General features: G+C 32.4%; 1 pseudogene; it reads right to left on the bottom strand.

Moving 5' to 3' along the window:
* Positions 1-10,878: 10,878 nt before the first annotated feature.
* LOC112475916 lies at positions 10,879-10,997 on the bottom strand (annotated as a pseudogene).
* Between the last annotated feature and the right edge of the window lie 3,221 nt (positions 10,998-14,218).

Raw genomic sequence — 14,218 nt, 5'->3', positions numbered from 1 at the left:
CTCTTTTCTTACCTTTCTTCTTTGTTTTTCTTCTTTCTTTTAATCCTAATAATCCAGAATAATATATTTTCTTACTCATCTGGCTCATAATACCTATATTACTTAATCCCTGCATTTAAATGTGATGAACTCAATAGAACACCTATATTTCAAAGTCCCCATGAGAAAACTATTTTTTTTGCAATTAGAGATTAAAAGGGGGCGGGGGAGAGGGAAGGCTGCATGTATTTAATTGGACCCTGTGATAAATAGACTTTAGCTAAAGAAGCTATCTTTTTGTTCTGTTAGCTGCTATCCTTTCTTATTTTCTGTTTTAAGATATAACTTGATGATTTGTTTTATGTTTCACTGGCTCAAAGTGTTTATCTTAAAATAACAATAACAGTATCCAATATATAATTTTGCAAGTAACTACTGAATTTTTTGACTTTTACTTTTAAACACTGATATTTCAGTTTTGACAGTTTTTTTTTTTTTTTTTTTACCACATAATTAGGGTAAGTTTCCCATGAAGATAAAATTAACAGGAAAAAATATTACTAGAAATAAAAACTGGAAAATGAAATGTGATATAATATCACCTTGTATATAACACAAAGTACAGTATATTACATAGTATTGACAAGTTTATGTGAAGTGTTAAGATTTTTTAAAAATGAAATCACACCCTTCATTCAAACTAAGGGCTCAAATAGCTGAAAGCTATGATCTATTTATCATTTACCTCTCAACCCTTCTACTGATTTCTAGAATGATGTTATAATTTTAATTTGCTTAAAAAATATTTTGTAAGTTTAGTTTCACTGTGTGTCTATTTTTCAAAGGGTTAAATTTATGCTTTATTTTTATCAATATTCAAATTATTTTATTATTAATTATAGTAAATATTATTTCTTACTTGCTTAGCTGCTCACACTTTGTAAGTAAAGAATTATCTCTATACTTGCTTGTATTTCTCTTCTTATGTGGAATAGAAAATTAACAAATTTGTATATCATAAAAGCTTTTTTGTTCCCTTTCAAGTATCTCCTGATTTTCAGTTACTTGTTTATATTTATTTTTATTATGTAAAAATCTTTCATGGACTTTTTCAAAATAGAATATAAAGAAAAAATTAAGGGTGATTTTTGAAGGGATAATTATGACATTTCATACATTTAGCTTATTTTTTAAATTCCAGGGTATTCTATTGTTTTATGTGTCTTTCTAAATTTCTTCCAAAACTTTTCTGGAAGTAGATATTAGATTATTCTTTCTTGAAAATATGTGTTTTAGTATCTTATTTGATTTTATATTTGTCATAGTGGTATGTGTGTATATTTAATGTGTTTGGTGTTTATCATATTTGAAGTGTGGTTATATGTTTTGCTAAGAAGGAGTTTGTGGAAAAAATGGCTTGAGAATTTGGGGATTTTTCTATATTTTATATTTGGCAAATAAAACCATTTATAGGATTTAGAGGAATGATTTTTAGAAAAATGAATGATCAGATTTCCTTTAAACACTGAGTTAATTAAAATACAGAAAAGGTCCTGGAAGGTAGTTGTGTCATTTTCTGAAAGTACCTTTTTTAGAAACTTTAGGTACCTGAATCCCAAAGAAAATCAGCTTAATTATATCAAATTATATATTTTAATTGTAAGAATTTTTCCTTGACTGGAAGACATTTTGGATTTAACAAAAATAATATTTATGAATAATTGCTATGGATCTTAGAATCAATACCAATAGTTAAAAGCATTTTATGGTTCCTAACTAATAATTGTTTGAAACATGTGTAATATTGCATCCAAAAAGTCACTCAGTGAAGTTTTGTTAAAATAATTTTTCTTAGCAAGATGTAAAAATGTAATTTAGTTAGAGCTGCATGAAATATAGAAATAGGGAATAAACTTTCATTTAATTTGTGTGCATATAAACATAGACAGACAGACAGACAAATTCGTGAAATGGACTTTTGTCTATGGGTCTCATGGGTAATAACTTTGACATGACAAAAATCAATACTAAAATTATATCATTTCCAGCTAATATAAAAAACGATGATTCCAAAATTTCTTCCTCAAGTTTAATGATATTAGCAAAATCCTCTCAGAGGATTTTAAGGGATGCTTCTATCTCTGACTTTAGTTGCATGACCTAGAGGTTGACATATTTTAAAGATGAATCGAGTTAACTTTAATTATACATTTGGCAATAAAAATCTATAACAGTAGCCAAGAGATAGCGTGAAGAATGTATAGTATATCAGTGTCGCTTATGGATTTCATATACCTTGCAATCTTTTTAGTCTTCTCCAAACCCAGCCCTTCTATGACTCTCACTACATCCCATATGGAGCAAAGTATTCTGTAATGAAACTCAGCATTACCCAAGACACAGATGTCAAAATATTTTTGTTTATGAAGCATGGATGAAGACTAAAGCTGTCTAGGGGCCCAGGCAAGATAATTATTCTTGTTTGAATAGGACTGAGAGGTACTGCAGGACGAGAATTTCAGTGATAAATTTGGTACAATCCTGGGCAAATGGGGAAAGTTGGTCTTCCTAGGAGTTTTGGTATATAGATCAACACCACTGATGTAACTTGAGTATTATGTATTATTGGTCAACTTGATAGACAGGCTAATGACCCTTCCCAAAGTTCATCACCTACTAATCACCAGAACATGTGAATACATAGCTTTAAATGGAAAAAGAGACTTGACAGATAATATATTAAGTTAAGGATCTTGAGTTGGAGAAATTATACTGTATTTTGTAGGTAGATAAAATGTAATCACAAATGTTATAAAGGAGAGGTAGAAAGTTCAGAATCAGAAAAAAAAATGTGACTATGAAAACAGAGAGCTATGAAGACACAAAGCTGCTGGCTTTTAAGATGGAGGAAGAAGACATAACTTAAGGAACCAAGGTGGCCTCTAGAAGCTGGAAAATAGAGGAAATAGATTGGCCCCTAGAGATTCTCGAAGGAACCAGGTCTTCTGACACCATGCTCTTAGCCCCATAAGACTGATTTTGAACTTCTGAACTACAGGATTATAAGATAATTTTGCGTTTTAAGGCATTCGACATGTGATAATTCATTATAGCAGCAATAGTAAACTAATAAAGTCCAACTTCTTGAGGTTTTGGGGTTTGGGGGAACATTTTCTATATTTTTAAAATCATTGTTCCCTCCTTTTATCCATCTGATTAAAAATATTTATTAACTACCAGTTATTAACAACTTACCTTGTGCCAAGAATTGTGCTAAGATTTTTTGTCCTACGACTCAGTATTTTTCTTTTCAGTCATGGAATCTTATGTGTAAATATGCATTTTCTCATTTTTTCTTTTTTTTTTTTTAACTTGGAAAATTGCTAAGAATATTAACTAAATGTCTTTTAATCATTTATCAATTAGAAAATAGCATAAATATTGTACATACAATTATATATACACATGATTTCAACCAGAATCTCTTCATAATTAACAATATTTATCTGTGCAAATTCTGACCACAGTGAAAGAGGCAACTCACAGATATGAGCATGATATTTTCTTGACTCCAATGTAATTTCCAATCTCCTTTCCTTGTTTCCCATCATATTCTAACCTTTTTTTTTAAATCTAATCTATCAGAGACACAGGGAATATTGCTTCTTTATTGAAAGAATGTAGCACATTGGATTGAGATACGAATTTAAATCCTAATTTTAATACTAAAGCTTAGGTAATGCATTAAATGGATCTAATTTTTTTCCTATCAATCATCTATCTATCTATATCTAAATATGGGCATATCTATCTACAGATAAAGATAGACATATGAACTAAACATTTTTCACTCCAATAATATAAAATGGATTTTAGATGATTCACTATAAAAAATCATCTACAACCTATATCTGTTTATTAAGTAATAAATTGATTGCTATTTGAAGATGCAAAATAATGACAAATAATAGCCTAGCATTTAATGAATTATTAGAACTGACAATAAAATAATAGCAAGTAGTAATATTTTCTATATTTTTATTAAAGTGGTATTGAAATTAATATAAGTACATACATTAATATTAACATTTATTTTAATATTATCTAATAGAATGATGATGGGTCACCAGTCAGAGATTATCTGTTAAACTTTATTAATTCTATTAAGAAAACCTTTTCACACCAAAAATTGTAGCTCTTGCCTAAGAGATTGCAAAGTGTAAGATGATTTATGATGTTGGAAAGTTGACTGGAATCCCTCCACAGTACAAAAGATGGTCAAGTAACTTAGGGAGTACATTCTCCAGCACTTTCTCAAAAGTATTTATTATACAAGAATAAAACATTTTTGGCAGTGTCAATCTAATAATTCCAACCCATCTTGAAGATAAATTCTCTCTAATAGCTGAGAAATCTTTCTATATGAATATAAAGAAATGATATTTTGACAGCCATTGATCTATCAGGTGCACGAGCCTTAAACAATTTTATATTTCTTAAATTCTAGCCAGAGAATTGCGTTCTTCATTTTTAGGAAATGGATGAAAGAGCTGGCTACCCATAATTTGGTTCTTGTGATTTATCCTAAGCACTACAGGATTCCATAAAAAAATTAAGACATAACTAAACTCAAATTTATTGTGTAATGAAGCTGTGATACTGTGAATATCATTCTTTTAGAAATCTTGGAAAGCTGCTTGAGAAATCACCTCCAATTGGGAGAGGCATTAACATCGGGATGAATAAAACAATTTTCTCTGGTTTCACCAAATTATTAAGAGGAAGTTTTAGCTTATTTTTTTTAAGTGGAGATAAAAATGTGCAAATTATCTGTGTGTATAAATTGCATGGTCATAAACAGAGTCACAGAATATTACAAGTAGAAAGTAGATGCCAGAAAAGAGAAATTTTAAAGGTTATTTTAGACAGTTTAATTAATAATCAATGTCTAAAATATAAGAAATACTATCATAATAAATAAAAAATATTGTCATCAAAACCAAATTTAATTTAATCTTATATTTAAATCTTAAGCATGCCTTTCTATGATTATATTTGCATATAAAAGATGTTATATTCTTATCATTTATGTAAAACACAGTCCTAAATAACTGCTATATATATGTGTGTGTGTGTGTGTGCGTGTGTGTGTATACATATACGTGTGTGTGTATGTGTATATATATAAAATGTTGTCTGGTGTTTTAATGCAAATAATTGGGGCAGGAGTATAAATATACAACCCCAAATCATCAAGATAACTAATAATTTTAACACCTTTTATGTATTAGAGTAGTTTGGGCTGAAATAGAATACGTGACTAAAAGCTTTCAAAATGTGAATCTTATTTATTTATATACTTATTTTCTTACTAAATATATACCAAGAAATCTAAGGGTAGTGGATTCCAGAGTTATTTTTATTATTTAATAATGTTGGGATTTTTCTGCATCCGCTTCTCTGTTAGGTTACAGCTCTCCTATTGTTTCCTTTGCAACATTTTTATTTGTTTTCTCATTTTAGTTGCCTCTCTGTTTCTATGTGTTAGGAAGATTTCTTATGTCTCTCAGCCTTGACCATATGATCTTATGTACTAGGTGTCTTGTGTGTCCCAGTGTCACAGTCTCCCTGATCACCTGTGCCCGAGGCTCTGGGCATGTTCCTTGTGTGGGTTGTGCGTGTTTTCCTGTTACAGCTAAGCCTTGATTGTTAGTGTGAGCTGAGGGCTGTTATTTGTTGTTGAATTTGCAGCCCAGGGAAGAGTAGCTGCTTGAGGCTAGCTGCTTGAGGATGGCCCTTCCATGGGTAATTTTTGGATTGAGTGGTGCACGGTCTCAGGAAAACATGGGGTGCAGCAAGCTATTTTTGTCAGTCCAATACATATACGAGATTTTTTGCCAGTGTTGAGCCCATGGGCTCCTGCAGAAGTCACAGATCTTAGCAAGGCCAGCTGCTGTCTGCAATTGGCCTGCAGACCCTTGCGATCTGCCCAAGAGACACTGAAGCTCATGCTGGTACCACCAAAGGTCTCCCCCAAAATATTCAGGCCACGAAGGCTGTGCAGGCTGTGGATCATTGCCTGTGATGTATACACAGCCACAGAAAGGCGTATGGTGGGGCCAGCTGCTCAGCATCAACCTGCCATGGATTGTCACCCAGGGAGATCTAGGGTAGAGTGAGCAGGTCTCACTCACCAGTGCAGCTTCAGAATTGGCCATGTGGGGCAAGGGTTCAACACATGCAAGATGGCACTCATCTTCAGACACCCCAGAGGCTTGACAAAGGAGCAGGTGCGGCTGTCCTCCAGCCCTCACTCTGGCACCACACAACTCAGTCTTTTCCTTTATGTCTCTTGTGCCTCTTGAGCTGCTCACCCTCCTCTAGCACCCAGGTTGAGTGTCTGCGAGCACGTGAGTCTCTGTGTGAGACCTTTAGAGGGGACGTCTGGGTTTTCAGGTTCCTTCTGTCTCACCTGTACAACCAGAGACCCCACTGGTTTTTAGAGCCAAATTTTGTGAGAACTCCTCTTCCTGGAACTGGAACTCTAGGCTGGGGATCCCCTATGTGAGGCTAGGGCTCCTCATTCCTTCAGGAGTGCCTCTGCAGCCATGTTGTCCCTCCCAGTGCTCAACCACCATGCACAGGTGTGGGACCAGAACACTTCATGTCTCTGCCCCTTCTACCAGTCTCAATGTGGCTTTTTCTTCATATTTTCGGATGTCTGCTATGATCAGCTAGACTTCAGGTGATTTTCCAAGTTGATTGTTTTATAAGTTGGTTCTAATTCTAATGCAGCAGTGGAAGGAGCAAACCCCACCTTTACCTAGCCTGCCAACTTGACCCTCTCTCCTCAGCTCTATTGATGATGAGAGTGAGTTTCAGCTTCCAGTATTCCCAAAATAATGTTCTGTAGCAAGAAGGGCAGGGCTGCTCTTGTCATTTTTTTCATCATTCAATTTATTGGAATTTTCAGAAGCTTCCAGCATATTTCACTTTGGAGTCAACTAACCAGAATCAAGCCTGGCGTCTGCCCCCTTGCTAAGAAGACAGGTGAAGGATGCAGTAACTGGCCTGAAACCTGCAGAGGGATGGGGTAGGCACAGCCACAAGGAAGACTCAGTTGGGAATTGATACTTAGGTAACAGAGAAGTCTTCCATATAATACCCGACTACTGAGGCCCCTAGAGAAAGACAGGTCACCCCAAGGTCCCAGAAGCACACTTACAAAGGCTCATTTGAGATTGGCTGGCACTGGTAATCGAGATTTCTTTTTATAGAGAGGATATATTCATTACTATATGTTTTACCTCCAGCTGGAAATCTATTGTAAGCACATTAAAAGATGTAAAAAAGTAATTCTGTAAATAATAATAATATAAAAATGGAATTGGAAATTTCATGACAATTTATCAATCACTTTAAAAAACTATATATCAATGTGTTAGAAAAGATCATACTTAAAAGTATAAGAATTTGTGAAACCACTCAGTTTTGTCTATGCTACTTATTAACTCTTTGATGTTGAGCAAACTACATCATTAATACTAACCTCTAGTAAGTCTTCTAAATATTTTGTTACTTCATTTTTCATCCCACACTTCCAGTTTATTTTTTCTTCTTAATATTTTATTTTTATTAACAAGAGCTCTATTTTTCAGTTTATAATAAAACCTAGACAATGACTTAAAGTTTAATTTTTATGGAAAAATGTTCTTGCTTAACAAAACAGTCGTAAAATTTTAGGAAATATATTTGAAATATAAAATTCTTTTTTATGTAAATTATTGAATAAGTTATTTATTGAAACTCATTATCTCATATTAAAGCACATATATAAATATATATTAAACTATATTTAGATCATCTCTTTTTTTCATTTTGAAACAAATCAAACTGAAAAAATTATACTTCAACATCATCTTTTTAGAATTAGATTCCTTGGAAGTTTTATGCTAAAATAATAAACAAACTGTTATTAGGCTACTTTTTATACTCAATTTTGAGTTGCCTTGGTGCACAAAATCATATTTTGAAGGTTTATTGTTTTAAATATTGTAAGCTAATTAAAAATTTCCAGTGGCTAATTAGCATGAAGTTGTTAACTATTAAAATTATATTTGTGGTAAATAAAACATTGTAAACAAATTATGAAGGCACAAGAGAGAAAATAAAGGTAAAAGGATGCTAAGTTTTTCTTATATGAGGCCATAAAAAATAAGCAGTACTAAAAGATGGACATGATTCCTGCCATGTAGTTTACAAATATCAGTGTTATTACCTTTTATTCACATTGAATAATGATGAATACTTTCAGTCAATTTCCCATAGCCCTCAGGATGTGATGTATGTGCTATATGGGTTAGGGTCAAATTTTATTTCATAAATCAAGAGAATGTGCCTTTCAATGACAAAGGTTAAAGATTAAATAAGTGTTTTGTCTTTAATCATGTCATAACTGTATATTTAGGAAAATATCTCTAAATAATGCTCCATTTCCATATTTTATTCAAAAAGAGCAATATTTTGTTTCTCTTAAATTTCTTGTTTTAGTATATAAAATATATATTTACATCTATATAGATATAAACATATCTATATAGATATATGCATGTAGATAGATAAATAGAAAGGTATTTTTACAATAGTAAAGATTTTAATTTTGTTCTATAATGTTTAATCACTAAAATAGAGTTAAAAACAAAGTATAAAATAAGTCACTTTCATAAATCACCTGGGATTCTTACTTTTAGTCTTCTAAATCATTATACATTATTTATGTCGGCAATAAAAATGCCTTAAAATGATCTGAATTTTTTTAAAGTCATTTAAAGTACTTTTATTTCTATCTTTTTATAAGAACTTTTGAAATCTACTTTAAATAAGTATAACACAAATTACCATATTTTTGTACTTTTTCCTTTAGTAATCAAATTTAAGAAGCCATAGCATAGTTTCACCAGAAATGAAGTCAAGCCTTAATAATACTATGACTTGGGGGGAAGAAAAAAGTATCTTCAGAGTATGTCCATTTTCTTTTCATTTTTCTCTTTTTTATAACAATCTCTCTGATGCTCAATCCCATACCCTTCTTAACATTTCCCAGCTTAATTCTGATTCCGAGCTTCCCTATTCCTCCTTTCTCAATCAAACCATGTTATAGTACATCACATTTATTTGTGCAATTACTCAGCTATTTACACTGACTGGTGTATGTTTTAATACTGTTTCCTATCTCTTACATAATTTGATTTTTACACTGAACACTGAGACATTGCTTCTTAAACTGGTTAATTATATCTAATAATATTTAAATGACAGAGAACAAACACAAATCCCTAGAAATGCCAAGCTTTTCTCCAAAAGTACAGAATTTTCTGAAAACTTCTAACTTCATTTTTTAAAGGCAAAGTAGATATTTTACTCTGTGATATGTGAAACTACGTGAAACCAGATTCTAACAACTGCAATTGTGAAATAAAAGTTTTGTAGAACCAAATTTTCTGATCAAAAAAAAAAAAAAAGAAGAAGACCTAAATAGATATGAAATATTTATAGTCTTTATCCCATTTAAAAGAATACCCATGTATTATAAATTTGGTTAGGTGTTGCAATAATCAATATACAGTATATGCATCAAATTTGATTTTTGAAAAATAAAATTTCTTAATTTGAGACACATTTGGCTTCATGCGTATGCAACTATGTACTGTAGACCAGAACCACCTAAATTTTATAATACTATTTTATTTGCAAGGATAATTATGTCTTTTGAATTTCTGCTGGTTAATTATCTCATACATGGAGGTCAGGATGAAGGCTAGGTTAACAATACCCTATTTTGAAACAATATGATCTACATCTTACAAATGTAATATGAGTGCAGGGATTAGCCCTTTGCAAAAAATGGAGGCTGTGAAATTTAAATGTAAAATAGCTTGCCTAATATGACATCACTCAGTCGCCACTGAGTCATAGCTCAGCACTTTTTCCAGTGCTGAGCTATGGATCATATTATTGCTTTCATTTTTGTCCTCTCTCAGCCCTATAGTATTCTGCTTAGGCACAAGATTCTTAATCTCAGAAATGAATGCAAGCTGAGATGTCTGCAGGTGACAATGGCTTTTGAAAACATCAGTATTTCGTTATGAGCTTTCAGTTATCTGTAATATGCCAACATGACAAGGCCCAAGGCACAGATATATATTTTTAAATAATACTCTATTGTTAGCAATTACAGAAGACCAGCACGAGCTGGTCTAGATACAACAATCTGATTGTTGTATCTAGCTCAAATCAATGCTAGAAGATTTTAGGATGCTACTATTTCTAATTAAAAAAATTATAATAGTTAAGTGTTTAATTGATCAATACTGAGTAGTTTTATTTTTTTATATATGTGTTAGTTTTGAGGAGTCTTATCTTTTTATACATATGTTTATTTATTCATTAAGATTGCTATATACCAGTGTTTACAACAAGTTTAAGGACTATTAAGTTAAAGGCAATGTCACAACAGTTCAAATCAGTGATAAATGTAAGTCACAGGGAAGATGAAATACCATTCTTCATTAAACTTAAGAATCAAAGGCATTTTCTTGCTTATAATGTCACCTGTACTTTTTCAAGTATATTTCATTTAAATAAAAGTATGAAAAAGATACCATTTTAAAGCAACTTGCCAAATACTCACGCATTGTGTATATAGAGGCCTCATAAAAAATGGAAATTTTTTGACCTGCAAATAGATTACCTAGATACTTCTATCCATATGGTTGATTGTGGCATTCTATATTAATGAATTTTTGGATTATACTTTATTGTCCTATGTTTTACAAATATGACTGAGTATTATGTTATCTTTTATGTTTTATTTTATTTTTTTATTATTATTTTTTTTAATGCCTACAGCATCTGATATTCCTAGGTGGTCTCCCATCCAAGTACTAACCAGGCCCGACTCTGCTTAGCTTTCGAGATCAGATGAGATTGAGCACGTTCAGGGTGGCATGGCCATAGACTTATGTTTTAAATATAACTAAATACAGTCATAATAAATAATTAAAAATGGACCTTTACTTTCTGACAAAGAGTTAATATCCAAAATTTATAAAGAACTCATATAACTCAAGAACAGAAAAACAAACAATCCGATTAAAAAATGGGCAGAAGACCTGAATAGGTATTTCTCCAAAGAGGAAATACAGATGGCCAATAGACATATGAAAAGATGCTCAAGGTCATAATCATCAGAGAAATGCAAATTGAAACTACAATGAGATATCACTTCACACCTCTCAGAATGGCTATCATCAATAAATCAAAAAGCAACAAGTGTCGGTGAGGCTGTGGAGAAAAGAGAACTTTTATGTACTGTTGATGGGATTGCAAATTGGTTCAGCCACTATGGAAAACAGTTTGGAGGTTCCTTAAAAAATTAAAAATAGAATTATCATTTGATCCAATGATAGTACTTTTGGATATTTATCCAAAAAAACCCAAAACACTAATTTGTAAATATTTATGCACCCATATGCAGGATTCACTGCAGGAGTATTTACAATAGCCAAAATATGAAAGCAACCTAAGTGCCCATCAATAGACTATTGTATAAAGAAGATGTGGTACATATATACAACGGAATATTACTCAGCTGTAGAAAAGTAAAATCTTATCATTTGCAATGACATGGATAGATGTACAGGGTATTATAATGAATGAAATAAGTCAAACAGGGAAAGATAAATACAGGGATGTAGAGAAAGAAAAGCTTTAATTTTTTTTTTTAAATGGACCTTTAAAATCACACATAAAAAATTTCGCACTATTGTACTATAAAGTATATGCCATTTAATACTTCATGTATACAAAATGACATTTATTCATAAGAGAAAAAAGTATTTGTTTAAACAGTGTTTTGTAATTTCTTATGTTGCTTCATGTAAAATGCAGTTTTAAATAACCAGGATACACGGAATATAAAGCATTATTAAAGGATAGTATACTTTGATAATTATTTGTCAATATTAAGTATAAGTTTGCTTGTTTTTTTCCCCCAAAATATATTGAAGGCTCTTATATACTGTTAAAAACAAAACAAAACAAACAAACAAAAACAGTGTTCCCCTAGGGACTAGTTGTAAGACTTCACGGCTTTGCAGCTTGCAAGTGTAGAGGGTGCTTTAAGTGACTCCCCAAAGAAATACTTTAGTAATGTTCCAAAAGCAGTGTTTTCTCAACAGGAAATGGCTTGGATTGCTGCAAGAGCTGGTGTTAGTAAAATTGGGTTCGCTTAGCAAAACTGTCAAGTAGCCCCTTTCCATCATGGTTCCCTTCTGAATATGGGAACTACGTTTCCTGGAATAGGGAATGCTTCCATCTCCACTGACCAAATGTTCTCAATTGTCCATTTCTTACTCTCTGCTTTGTCATGACCAAACACTAGTCAGGCTTCTCTCCTCCCTACAGGTCTCTGAATTCTAAGTGCTTCTAAGTCTGAGCACGAGCCAAAAAATTGGAACATGCCCTCCTTATCAGCTTGTCCTAGAAATTAACTACAGCAAGAGACTATTTCTGTCAGACCCCACTGATAATTTTCCCTTGCTTGCCCAACTTTCTCTTATAAATTGCTGCTAATATTTGTTACCTGTCCTCACCATATAGAAGAAAAGCCTTTTTCCATTTGGTTTTAAGATACTTGTAGATTTTTGAGATAGAGGCATTCTTCCTTATAGCGCTCTTTCTCCTAAGTATTTCCATATTTAGGTTTGATTCGTGTTTATTTGACACCACCCTGTGGCTTGAGTTAAGATGCAAAAAAGGGGGCAGAATACAGCCAAATGTTTGTTCTGACAAAAAAATCCAAGGCCATTTTCACTTATGTGCCCCACTGCTTCTATCATCAGTCCCTAATCCCTAATAAGGGACTTAATCCGTAATAATGGCAAAAGACTTCCATCTATCCTGGAGAGCTAGGTCAGGAGGAGAACTGCCCAGTCTCTCTCCATAGCAGCAGTCAGAGTAAGGATCCATTTAACAATAGAAAGTTGTGGGAAAGTCTTAGCCAAACCGTGCTCTTTTACTGTGGTCTTTCTCATCATGGATAGAAAGATAAATATACCATCCTATCTCCCTATTATTCTCCATAAATTGAGGTGTTGAAGAGTAACAACAACAACCTCACACACACACGTAAAACAGTTTATATCAAGCTTGCATTTATTAATTTTCAGGGAAATATTCACATCACCCTAGAGAGAGTTCAGGAATTTTCTCTGACTGTGCAGTGTAGGTGTTGGATGTAGGGCCAAAACAAACAGTTATAAGATTTTCAGATATTTTTGATTGGTTACTAAAATAAATCTCTCTTTCAACTGATCATTTTTTTTATTATGACATATTTTGGGTGGATATTAAATTGAGGCTCAGTTTTTAACAAGTTCTGGAAAGATTTAAGGCTCAGATAGGCAAAAACTTTTAAGTAGAGAATTTTCTTACAGAGGTTAATGCTATTTCTCTGAGACATTAATCTCTAACAGAGTAAGTGAAATGTGCTAAATCACTTTTCTAATACACATATGATATTAGAATGATAAATGATAAAATGTGTATTAGAAAAGCGGTATACTAGAAATATCAGAATCCTACATTGTCAAAGCTCCCCACTTCCATGAAATCTTAAAGAGAAATATGTATTTAGGATAAGTAGGTCACTTTATTAATAGAAGTCGAATAAACTAGGATTAAGATCTTAAAATGTTTCCCAATTCTTTAAACACAAACCCCAGTCTTAACATCCATGTTGGTTTGGTAGAGCTGCCTTAACAAAGTACCAGTATATGGAGATCTTTAAACAATAGAAATTTAATCTTTGAAAGTTCTGAACATTAAAAGTCTAAAATCAAGGTATTGGCAGTATTGGTTCCTTCTGAGGGCTGTGAGGTATTATGGAAATATAATTCAAAACAAAATCCTCTTCTAACCCAGAAAACTGCCCCGCAAAGATAGTGCAGAAATAGTTTCATTGTTAAAAGAGCACTAGGCAGAATGAGATGTTCTAACAGGCAATCAGCTGAGGTTGCAAAGACAGAAATCTCACCCTTTTACTTAGGCAAGCAGATATAACCCATTATATACATAATCTCAAGATAAGTGATGATTAGTCCTCAAGGAAGCAGACTTGATGTCACCATTTTTTACACATAGTTTATCCTAGATTCATATAGTAATTGGGATGACCTTC

Source organism: Pteropus alecto, unplaced genomic scaffold, assembly GCF_000325575.1.
Source record: "Pteropus alecto unplaced genomic scaffold, ASM32557v1 scaffold152, whole genome shotgun sequence".
Taxonomy (NCBI): Eukaryota; Metazoa; Chordata; class Mammalia; order Chiroptera; family Pteropodidae; genus Pteropus; species Pteropus alecto.
The sequence above is the reverse complement of the archived record's forward strand: the minus strand, read 5'-3'. Positions and strand labels throughout refer to the sequence as shown.